Here is a 12,301-nt window from a genome sequence, read left to right as displayed (position 1 = left end):
GTCTCCACTTTAGTTGTTTTTTGGGGGTTTTATCTTGTTCCTTCATCTGGTACATAGCCCTCTGCCTTTTCATCTTGTCTGTCTTTCTGTGAATGTGGTTTTTGTTCCACAGGCTGCAGGATTGTAGTTCTTCTTGCTTCTACTGTCTGCCCTCTGGTGGATGTGGCTATCTAAGAGGCTTGTGCAAGTTTCCTGATGGGAGGGACTGGTGGTGGGTAGAGCTGGCTTTTGCTCTGGTTAGCAGAGCTCAGTAAAGCTTTAACCCCCTTGTCTGCTGATGGCTGGGGCTGGGTTCCCTCCCTGTTGGTTGTTTGACCTGAGGTGACTCAACACTGGAGCCTACCTGGGCTCTTTGGTGGGGATAATGGCAGACTCTGGGAGGGCTCACGCCAAGGAGTACTTCCCAGAACTTCTGCTGCCAGTGTCCTTGTCCTCTTGGTGAGACACAGCCACCCCCCACCTCTGCGGGAGACCCTCCAACACCAGCAGGTAGGCCTGGTTCAGTCCTATGGGGTCACTGCTCCTTCCGCTGGGTCCCGACGTACACACTACTTTGTGTGTGCCCTCCAAGAGTGGAGTCTCTGTTTCCCCCAGTCCTGTCGAAGTCCTGCAGTCAAATCCCGCTAGCCTTCAAAGTCTGATTCTCTAGGAATTCCTCCTCCCATTGCTGTACCCCTGGGTTGGGAAACCTGATGTGGGGCTCAGAGCCTTCACTCCAGTGGGTGGACTTCTGTGGTATAAGCGTTCTCCAGTTTGTGAGTCACCCACCCGGCAGTTATGAGATTTGATTCTATTGTGATTGAGCCCCTCCTACCATCTCATTGTGGCTTCTCCTCTGTCTCTGGATGTGGGGTATCCTCCTTGGTGAGTTCCAGTGTCTTCCTGTCGATGACTACTCGGCAGTTAGTTGTGATTCCGGTGCTCTCGCGAGAGGGAGTGAGAGCACATCCTTCTACTTCGCCATCTTAATCTCTCAGGTTTTGTTATTTTAATGGCTTAAATATAAGACTGCTTTTACAGACCACTGATATCTAGCTCCAAGTGAAAATAGTGAATCATAAGGAGGTTCCTATTCTGTTGTGGCTGATGGGTTCTCAGATGGCAGAAGGGAGTGTTGACAGAGAAGGGGGACTCGTTTCAGTCCTCACACTTGGCTTCCTTGCAGGCCGGAAGAGAATCATCATCTACTTCTTTTATTTATTTATTTATTATTATTATTCTTTTCATCATCTACTTCTGATGTCCGAGATTTCTTCACCGTGAAAATAATTCCAAAAGCAGTTTTTCTAGCTTCTCCCTCCATGCAGAAGCACCGCTTGGCAGTTGGTGGACACTGCAGCCTTGGTGTCACTTTCCAACAGCCCAAACAACAACTGTAAGTTTGCCACATCGTATGGGCCTCTTATTTCTAAAGGCCTTTCAGCAGCACTAGATATAATTACATTCTTTCCTTTGCAGACCTGCATCAAATTGAGGGCGTTGGAAACTGTGTACCTTCTCATTGTGGAGTCTTTGACAGGGGGGCTATAGACAAGTTCAAAGCCCACACCTCACTCAATTGCCACTTTAATAGGGGGTCTTTTGAAGTAAAATGGTAGCTTCTGTGTTACAGTTATGCAGACTAAATCCACATCTAAATGTGTACAAGCAATAGGAAAAAGGTTTTCTGTCTTCAAAAAACTGCAACGATATCATACAGCCAGACTCTTGAAGAAGTTGCTCTCAAAACATTGCAGTGGGGCTTCCCTGGTGGCGCAGTAGTTGAGAGTCCGCCTGCCAATGATAGGGGACATGGGTTCGTGCCCCGGTCCGGGAAGATCCCACATGCCGTGGAGTGGCTGGGCCCGTGAGCTATGGCCGCTGAGCCTGCGCGTCGGAGCCTGTGCTCCGCAACGGGAGAGGCCACAACAGTGAGAGGCCTGCGTACCGCCAAAAGAAACAAAACAAAAACAAAAACATTGCAGTGAGATGGATCTGAAATGATAATTGTCAGTCTAGTTAAAATCTTAATCGGTTTTGATTTTCCCTGTACAATTAGCAAAGTTGTAAAGAGTTCAGAAACAGCTACTGGTTTTTCAATTTCCTGTTTTGTTTCCTTAAATTCAACAACATGATTGATGGCAACAACTGAATAGCCCAGCTGAGCGGCATTCTCCACGAGCCCAGCGCCTTCGGGTTGGAACCCTCCCACAGGTCCAAATCCGCAAACGCCGCCATGCCTACAGAGCTTAATGTTGAATCAGACATTTCAGAAAGACAACATTTCTAACCTTGAAAGAAGCCATGGTACTCTGACTGATTTAACTCTTAGTTGAAATTTATGTTTATTTTTTAACTTTTATTTATTTATGGCTGCATTGGGTCCTTGTTGCTGCATGTGGGCTTTCTCTAGTTGTGGCGAGCAGGGGCTACCCTTTGTTGCAGTGTGCCAGGTTTTCATTGTGGTGGTTTCTCTTGTTGTGGAGCATGGGCTCTAGGCATGCGGGGTTCAGTAGTTGTGGCTCGCGGGTTCTAGAGTGCAGGCTCAGTAGCTGCGGCGCACGGACTTAGTTGCTCCGTGGCATGTGGGATCTTGCCGGAGCAGGGCTTGAACCTGTGTCCCCTGCATTGGCAGGTGGATTCTTAACCACTGCACCACCAGGGAAGCCCACGTTTTATTTTTATTTTTGATGGAGACTTGAGCAAGAAAAAGGAATAGAAAGAAGCGAAATGGTTGAAAAATGAAGTGAATGAAATGACCTGGCATTAGTTAGCCCTGGGAAGTGTATAGTGAGAGGAAAAATCAGTTGATCATCACTTTATTTCTGTAAATAGTGAGAGTGTCTTGTCATAAGGGCTCCCCTGGGACAGGAAGTTGTTTCTCTCTTGCTTCAAAGTGGCAAGCAGGGCTGTGTGTCCTTCATTCAGAACTTCTTGAGAATCTATTACAATAGGTCTGATGCTGTGAAAGACAATGGGGCTCAGAGATGACCAAGACACTCCATGATGCCAAGGAGGCTGTAGCCTAGTTGGAGAAGCTGATTAATGTCAGTAATTATAAGTCAGTCAGTGTAAGTGTTAATGAAAAGTTCAGGATATAGAGGAGAGATTCCCAAGTACAACTGGATGAAAGGGAGTTATTAGATGTTATCTGGTGGTGGCCACATGCCAGTGCAGTGCCCAACCAGCCAGGCAACCCGAAGGGACGTGGGGGACAGCCAGTGCATCCTGAGAATGCAGTAATGAGTGACTTGTGGGCAAGTCACATACTGTAAAGCTGAGAAATAATTCACTTATTCCACAAATATTTATTCAGTACCTACTACGAGTGTGACATTGTTCTAGGTCATAAGGATACTTCAGTGAGCAAAACAGACACAAATTTCTGTTTATGGAGCCTCATTCTAGCTAGAATTGTATCTAGAGGGATTGTATTGTATCAATCAATTGTATTGATATATCCAATTGTATCATTGCATCTAGAGGGATATAGACAAGAGCCATATAAGTAAATTATAAGATAATGTGATATAATTCTACTAGGAAGGTGAAGAAGTGGGGACTGGGGGTCTTGGGTTGTATAAGAATCCTGTATTATCTTCCACAATAGGAAGTTGGGTCTCTAATATCTTAAGTTGTATAATCAAGAAATAGCAGTACAAGCATGTTCTTCAGAAATGTACAGGTTAATACCAGAAATAGTTAAATGATTTTGGAGAGGAAGATTCAGGAGTGGGGAGACCAGGGACTGCTATTGTTTAGTATGAGTCTTGTAGGATATTTGATGTTCTACACATTCATTCATTCATTCACTCATTCATTCATTTATTCACAATATTTATAAATACTTTAAGTGTGTGCCAGACCTTGTTGTAGGCACTGGGGATACAGCAGTAAGCACCCCCCCAAAAAAACAGAAAAAAACACCCTAAATTTCTGCCCTCATGGAAATTAAATTCACAGGAGGGGGCCAGAGGTGAAGAGAGCATCTCAGAGGATGATCCATGCTATGGAGACAAATGAAGGGGCCTGGATTTAGGGTTGGTGTTAGGGATGGTGCATTTGTGTATAGAGTAATTAGGACTGGCTTCACTGGAAGTGATAGTTGAATGGGGTGAGGGACCTTCCAAGGGCAAAGGTCCAGAGGTGTGAGAGTGGGTGGAGCAGCGGGTGACCCAGAGCTGGTGCTGAAGGATGGAAGGGAGAGTGGTAGGAAAAGAGGTCAGAGGTAAATGGCGATGCAGTGCAGACGGCTTTGTCTTGCAAAGACTCTGGCTTTTACTCTGTGTAATATGGGAAGCCATTGAACTTTGTAGAGTGATCCCCTATATAGTTAAAAAGAGATTTATAGACTACACATTATAAATACTGATTTTATTTTTTCCCAATTCGTTTTTTCATTGAATTATATTTGATTTACAACGTTGTGTTAATTTCTGCTGTACAGCAAAGTGATTCAGTTATACATTCTTTTTTTAAATATTCTTTTCCATTATGGTTTATCATAGGATATTGAATATAGTTCCCTGTGCTATACAGTAGGACCTTGTTGTTTATCCATTCTGTATATAATAGCTTACATCTGCTAACCCCAACCTCCCACTCCATCCCTCCCCCAACCGTCTCCCCCTTGATAAATACTGACTTTAAATTAACAGAATAGATAATATACTACCTTTTCAAATGTATATTTTTCTTTATAATCATTATTTGAGAGGAGGAAAGTAGTATCAGTGGTAACAGACACACCTAGTTTTGAATGCAAAGAAATTAAATAAAAGCTAAAGAACAAATTAGTAATGATTCAGAGTGAGACCCTTAACATCTCCCAAATGGGGTCAGGAGCTTAGATTCTGGAAACCCAGGCAGAGCCTGAGCAACTGGAATTTCTTTTCATTCATGCATCCACCCAGTCCATCTATCCTTCCATCTGCCCCTCTGGTCACTAGAAATTACGAGACTTAATGTCATCCAGGTACAAATATGAGTAAGCCTCTTCTCCCCTCGGGGATTCACAGCCTAGGCGGAGAGGCTAGCTTAGGGCTTGCAGGTGGATGTACATGGAAGCACCTGGCGAAAGTGGAAAATAGGTGGGGCATGGAACACACAACAGTATATTGTGCAACAGATGCCATCTGGCAGAGATGGTATTCTCATCACAACAGAGTGGTACTTGGTACTGGAGCAACTTTCACACTCCCTAGAAAAATGCCTTTCGAGGCTATTCACAGCCTTTGCCTTTATTCCATGATCACCAAACAATTTTCTGATATCTAGTTTAGTTTGTTGGCACATTGATCATGAGACAAGGGTGCAACGGATAATGGGAAAGCACCAACACCAACACCACTTCCACTGAAAATGAATAAGTTCAGATTCGATGGAGAAATCAAAAGCTTTGTAGACAAGCAAAAGCTAAGAGAATTCAGCACCACCAAACCAGCTCTACAACAAATGCTAAAGGAACTTCTCTCAGTGGGAAACACAAGAGAAGAAAAGGATGTACAAAAACAAACCCATAACAATTAAGAAAATGGTAATAGGAACATACATATCAATAATTACCTTAAACGTGAATGGATTAAATGCTCCAACCAAAAGACACAGCCTCGCTGAATGGATACAAAAACAAGACCCATGTATATGCTGTCTAAAAGAGACCCACTTCAGACCTAGGGACACATACAGACTGAAAGTGAGGGAATGGAAAAAGATTTTCCATGCAAATGGAAATCAAAAGAAAGCTGGAGTAGCAATACTCATATCAGATAAAATAAACTTTAAAATAATGTTACAAGAGGCAAGGAAGGACACTACATAATGGTCAAGGGATCAATCCAAGAAGAAGATATAACAATTATAAATATATATGCACCCAACATAGGAGCACCTCATTATATAAGGCAACAGCTAACAGCTATAAAAGAGGAAATAGACAGTAACACAATAATAGTGGGGGACTTTATAACACCTCACTTACACCAATGGACAGATCATCCAAACAGAAAATTAATAAGGAAACACAAGCTTTAAATGACACAACAGAGCAGATAGATTTAATTGATATTTATAGGACATTCCATCCAAAAACAGCAGATTACACCTTCTTCTCAAGTGTGCACAGAACATTCTCCAGGATAGATCACATCTTGGGTCACAAATCAAGCCTCAGTAAATTTAAGAAAATTGAAATCGTATCAAGCATCTTTTCTGACCACAATGTTATGAGACTAGATATCAATTACAGGGGAAAAAATGTAAAAAACACAAACACATGGAGGCTAAAGAATATGTTACTAAATAACAAAGAGATCACTGAAGAAATCAAAGAGGAAATCAAAAAATACCTAGAGACAAATGACAACAAAAACACGATGATCCAAAACCTATGGGATGCAGCAAAAGCAGTTTTAGGAGGGAAATTTATAGCAATACAAGCCTACCTCAAGAAACAAGAAAAATCTCAAATAAATAGTCTAACCTTACACCTAAAGGAACTAGAGAAAGAAGAACAAACAAAACCCAAAGTTAGTAGAAGGAAAGAAATCATGAAGATCAGAGCAGAAATAAATGAAATAGAAACAAAACAATAGCAAAGATCAATAAAACCAGAAGCTGGTTCTTTGAGAAGATAAACAAAATTGATAAACCATTAGCCAGACTCATCGAGAAAAAGAGGGAGAGGACTCAAATCAATAAAATTAGAAGTGAAAAAGGAGAAGTTACAACAGACACCTCAGAAATACAAAGCATCATAAGAGACTACTACAAGCAACTCTATGACAATAAAATGGACAACTGGGAAGACATGGACAAATTCTTAGAAAGGTATAACTTTCCAACTTCCTGAAACAGGAAGAAATAGAAAATATGAACAGACCAATCACAAGTAATGAAATTGAAACTGTGATTTAAAATCTTCCAAAACTCAAAAGTCCAGGACCAGATGGCTTCACAGGTGAATTCTATCAAACATTTAGAGAAGAGCTAACACCGATCCTTCTCAAACTCTTCCCAAAAACTGCAGAGGAAGTACCACTCCCAAGCTCATTCTATGAGGCCACCATCACCCTGATACCAAAACCAGACAAATGTACTATAAAAAATGAAAATTACAGACCAATATCACTGATGAATATAGATGCAAAAATCCTCAACAAAATATTAGCAACAGAATCTAACAACACATTAAAAGGATCATGCATCATGATTAAGTGGGATTTATCCCAGGAATGAAAGGATTCTTCAATATACGCAAATCAATCAATGCGATACACCATATTAACAAATTGAAGAATAAAAACAATATGATCGTCTCAATAGATGCAGAAAAAGCTTTTGACAAAGTTCAACACCCATTTATGATAAAAAGTCTCCAGAAAGTGGGCATAGAGGGAACCTACCTCAACGTAATAAAGGCCATATATGACAAACCCACAGCAAACATCATTCTCAATGATGAAAAACTGAAAGCATTTCCTCTAAGATCAGGAAAAAGACAAGGATGTCCACTCTTGCCACTATTTTTCAACATAGTTTTGGAAGTCCTAGCCACAGCAATCAGAGAAGAAAAAGAAATAAAAGGAATACAAATTGGGAAAGAAGAAGTAAAACTGTCACTGTTTGCAGATGACATGATACTATACATAGAGAATCCTAAATATCCACCAGGAAACTACTAGAACTAATCAATGAATCTGGTAAAGTAGCAGGATACAAAATTAATGCACAGAAATCTCTTGTATTCCTATACACTAATGGTGAAAAATCAGAAAGAGAAATTAAGGTAACACTCTCATTTACCACTGCAACAAAAAGAATAAAATACCTAGGAATAAACCTACCTAAGGAGGCAGAAGACCTGTATGCAGAAACTATAAGACACTGATGAAAGAAATTAAAGATGATACAAACAGATGGAGAGATATACCGTGTTCTTGGATTGGAAGAATCAACATTGTGAAAATGACTATACTACCCAAAGCAATCTACAAATTCAATGCAATCCCTATCAAATTACCAATGGCATTTTTTACAGAACTAGAACAGAAAATCTTAAAATTTGTATGGAGACACAAAAGAACCCGAATAGCCAAAGCGGTCTTGAGGGAATAAAACGGAGCTGGAGGAATCAGACTCTCTGAATTCAGACTATACTACAAAGCTACAGTAATCAAGACAATATGGTACTGGCAGAAAAACAGAAATATATATTAATGAAACAGGATAGAAAGCCCAGAGATAAACCCATGTACCTGTGGTTAACTAATCTATGACAAAGGAGGAAAGGGTATACAATGGAGAAAAGACAGCCTCTTCAATAAGTGGTGCTGGGAAAACTGGACAGCTATATGTAAAAGAATGAAATTAGAACACTCCCTAACACCATACACAAAGATAAACTCAAAATGGATTTAAGACCGGACACTATAAAACTCTTAGAGGAAAACACAGGAAGAACACTCTTTGACATAAATCACAAGATCTTTTTTGACCCACCTCCTAGAGTAATGGAAATAAAAACAAAAATAAACAAATGAGACCTAATGAAACTTAAAAGCTTTTGCACAGCAAAGGAAACTATAAACAAGATGAAAAGACAACCCTCAGAATGGGAGAAAATATTTGCAAACGAATCAATGGACAAAGGATTAATCTCCAAAATATATAATCAACCTCATGCAGCTCCATATTAAAAATCCAAAAAAAAAACAAACAAACAACCCAATCTAAAAATGGGCAGAAGACCTAAATAGACATTTCTCCAAAGAAGACATACAGGTGGCCAAGAAGCACATGAAAAGCTGCTCTACATCACTAATTATTAGAGAAATGCAAATCAAAACTACACCAGTTAGAATGGGCATCATCAGAAAATGTACAAACAACAAATGCTGGAGAGGGTGTGGAGAAAAGGGAACCCTCTTGCACTGTTGGTGGAAATGTAAATGGATACAGCCACTATGGAGAACAGTATGGAGGTTCCTTAAAAAACCAAAACTAGAATTACCATATGACCCAGCAATCCCACTACTGGGCATATACCCTGAGAAAACCATAATTCAAAAAGAGACATGTACCACAATGTTCATTGCAGCACTATTTACAATAGCCAGGTCATGGAAGCAACCTAAATGCCCATTGACAGATGAATGGATAAAGAAGATGTGGTACGTATATACAATGGAATATTACTCAGCCATAAAAAAGAACAAAATTGGGTCATGTGTAGAGACGTGGATGGATCTAGAGACTGTCATACAGAGTGAAGTAAGTCAGAAAGAGAACAACAAATATCGTATATTAATGCATATATGTGGAACCTAGAAAAATGGTACAGATGAACCGGTTTGCAGGGCAGAAATAGAGACACAGATGTAGAGAGCAAACATATGGACACCAAGGGGGGAACATGGCTGGGTGGGGGTGGGGATGGTGTGATGAATTGGGAGATTGGGATTGCTATATATACACTAATAGTATAAATGGATAAGTAAAAAGAACCTGCTGTATAAAATAAATAAATAAAATTCTTTTTAAAAAAAAGAAAAAATAGAAAATGCATAGGAATTGTTACTGAACTAAACTTGGGTCCATTTGCCCATGGGCAGTAAAGCCAATCTTTTGACACTGGGTTGTGGTGAAGGAAAGTGCAGGCACCAAGCAAGGAGTCTAGGTAGCTAGTGCTCAAAAGACCCGAATTCCCTGATGGCTTTCAGGGAAAGCTTTTTAAAGACAGGGTGAGGGAGAGGGTTGTGGGGTGAGCAATCAGCTCATGGCCATTCTTCTGGCTGGTTGGTGGTGAGGTACACAGGAATCAACATCATCAACCTTCTGGTTCCAACCGGTCTGGGATCTGTTTTTTGTGGTCAACATGGAGTTAACTTCTTCCACCCAGTGAGGGTTTCAGTGTCTGCAAAACAGATCAAGGATATGGCTCAGAATATTATCTATCGCCCCTGAGGAGGAACTAAAGGTCCTTGACTTTAATGGCTAATGTATTATTTTGTCTTGCTTGCCTTCCTTTGTTTCTGTTTTTTCTCACTCTCTGGTTAAGTTTATTCTCTGGAACTTGGGAAAGGCCTAGGAGGCTAACGTTTTTCTACAAACAAGAGGTAGGTGGAAGACATGGGGGAATCTGTCCCAGGAAGGCCCCGTAGGGTCCTGCTTGGTTACAGGATCTCGTGTTAATGCAGTTTATATGACTCCATTCCCTTAACTCCTATCAACCAGACTGATAAAGTCAAATTTCTGAACCTTGAAGTTTGAGGACTTTGCCAACAAATGTGTTGAATGAATAAGCCTATAAAGTGCAGTGACTCTGGAAAGCCCATCTGGAAATATTATCTCCTTCATATCTGCTGTAAATACAAGGGTACACCTACAGCCACAAGTGTGGAACACTGACAGCCACATAAGGAAACACAGCACAATAATACCCAGTATTGGATCCCACGAAATGGACTATCTTAAGAAGGGGCTAAAATATCCCAAACTTCAGTACAGGGCTATGGAGGGATCTTAGGTGAGGACTGGATACAGTGTCTGACACAGCAAGTACACAGTTGATGGTTAATAAGTGCATGAATGAGTATGAGAGGTCCAATTTATCTGTTTTAAAGAGGAAGAAATTTCTTTGTATTTTTCTTAAAAATCCTTCCTGTTTGTATGGTGTCTACCGACAATTAAAATGTATTTTACTATGTTCCTTTCGCTACACAAGGAATTTGATGGCATGTTTCTTTAGGTAAATGAGCATGAAAGAATCATTTCACGTCAGCTTCGTCCCGGGAAAGAACACAGGACGAGGAGTCAAGATTCTCAGGGTTTTATTCTCCGTGTTACTGTGACCAAGTTTCTTTATCTTTCAGGAAATAAGATCATTGCAGATAAAATGCATCATTTGGGCTCTTAAGTCTTAAGATCCCATTTTATGGCTTTGAAAGCAGTACCACATTTATTTACCTCTCGCTCACTCTGCTGGATGATTGGCTTTCTGCTTTGCTCTTACAATGATTTTTTCTCTTTTTGTAGTTAAAAACTTTTTTTCTCTTTTTGTAGTTAAAAATCCTCAAGCTTATATTGAATTATAATTAGACTCAAGAGAAACCCTTTGACCCAGTGGTTCCCTTCCTTCAGAGGCACCTTGGAATCCCCTGGGGGCTTGATGTTATAGGCTAAGGATATATTCAGGCTTTTACTGTGTTCAGTGTTCCTGTCCTGGAGGATGGCATTTGGCCACAGTTCCTTCAAATCCAAGTACTCAGAAGCCATGGTTCTTTGTGTTTTTAACCTGGGGACCATTGCCTTAAGCCATCATGGACACGTTAAGGAATGTATCAAAGCATTGGACCGGCTCAGGATATGGGCACCCCTACTTTCTCCTGACTTGATCGTTCAAATAAGTCTACTTGGAATTTGCCTTCAAGGTCCTGCTAAGTTCTAAGACTGTTGTGTGACAGCGTTGCTGTCCTACCCTTCTACGTTCATTGTTAGTTTACTTCAAAGCCTTCCTATAACTCTTGCGGTTTTTGTGACTCTTGTAACTGACACTCCTGAAAAAGGAGCCCACAGGAGTACTTATTATCTAGGACATTGTGGTCATGAAATCCATATTCACATTGATTTTATTGCAAAACTCAGATGGCTTAACAAGTCTACGTGTTAATTTGCTTAGTATTCAGATTTTTAAAATGTTTTAGCTTCCCAGATTCTCCCACTTCAAATCAGAAGTCCCTGCCCTCGTAATACTTGGTCTGTGGCACTTGTCTGCATCTCTGCAAACCTCAACCACCCCTGGTCTCCATAGCATGGCCCCCCCTGCAGTCAGTGACAGTCGATAGGGGTTTTACTTCACCTCTTAGCAAACAAAGAATGAGGCAATGTGAGATCATGATGTCAAAACTCTCCTTTTCCCTGAAGCTCCTTTATTAGGATGTTTGCGTTAAAAAGAAAAAAAAAACCTAATTAAAAAATGTTTATGCATCACGTGGAGTAGAGTTGCCTAAATGAGCAAAAATACTTTAAAATTCTAGCCTCTACTTTCATTGTCAGAGGAATTCAGAGGCTGCCCTGGGGAAAATTGTGAGGCCAGAAGGTTTATGTCCTGCATCTCCAGCTTCCCGTCAAGAAGGGAAGCCTGCCAGCTCTATACCGTCAGGCTGTCCTGTGTATCTTTGTCAATTGTCAGTGAAGTCGTCATATTCAGGCTGTTTGTGGGTCAAACAGCTGGAATATCGGCAATTTCATAGGGTTCGACCTATTTTGCTTGTTGTTTAATTAATTAATTAGGCTGCGACAGGTCTTTGCAGCACGCGGGATG

The 12,301-nt window shown here is 40.7% G+C and overlaps 1 pseudogene; it reads right to left on the bottom strand.

The window, feature by feature from the left end:
- Positions 1-347: 347 nt before the first annotated feature.
- LOC125962185 (ribonuclease P protein subunit p30-like) lies at positions 348-11,253 on the bottom strand (annotated as a pseudogene).
- Between the last annotated feature and the right edge of the window lie 1,048 nt (positions 11,254-12,301).

The sequence above is a fragment of the Orcinus orca genome, chromosome 19, assembly GCF_937001465.1.
Source record: "Orcinus orca chromosome 19, mOrcOrc1.1, whole genome shotgun sequence".
NCBI lineage: Eukaryota > Metazoa > Chordata > Mammalia > Artiodactyla > Delphinidae > Orcinus > Orcinus orca.
Note: the sequence above shows the minus strand (reverse complement) of the source record. Positions and strands in the feature narration are given on the sequence as shown.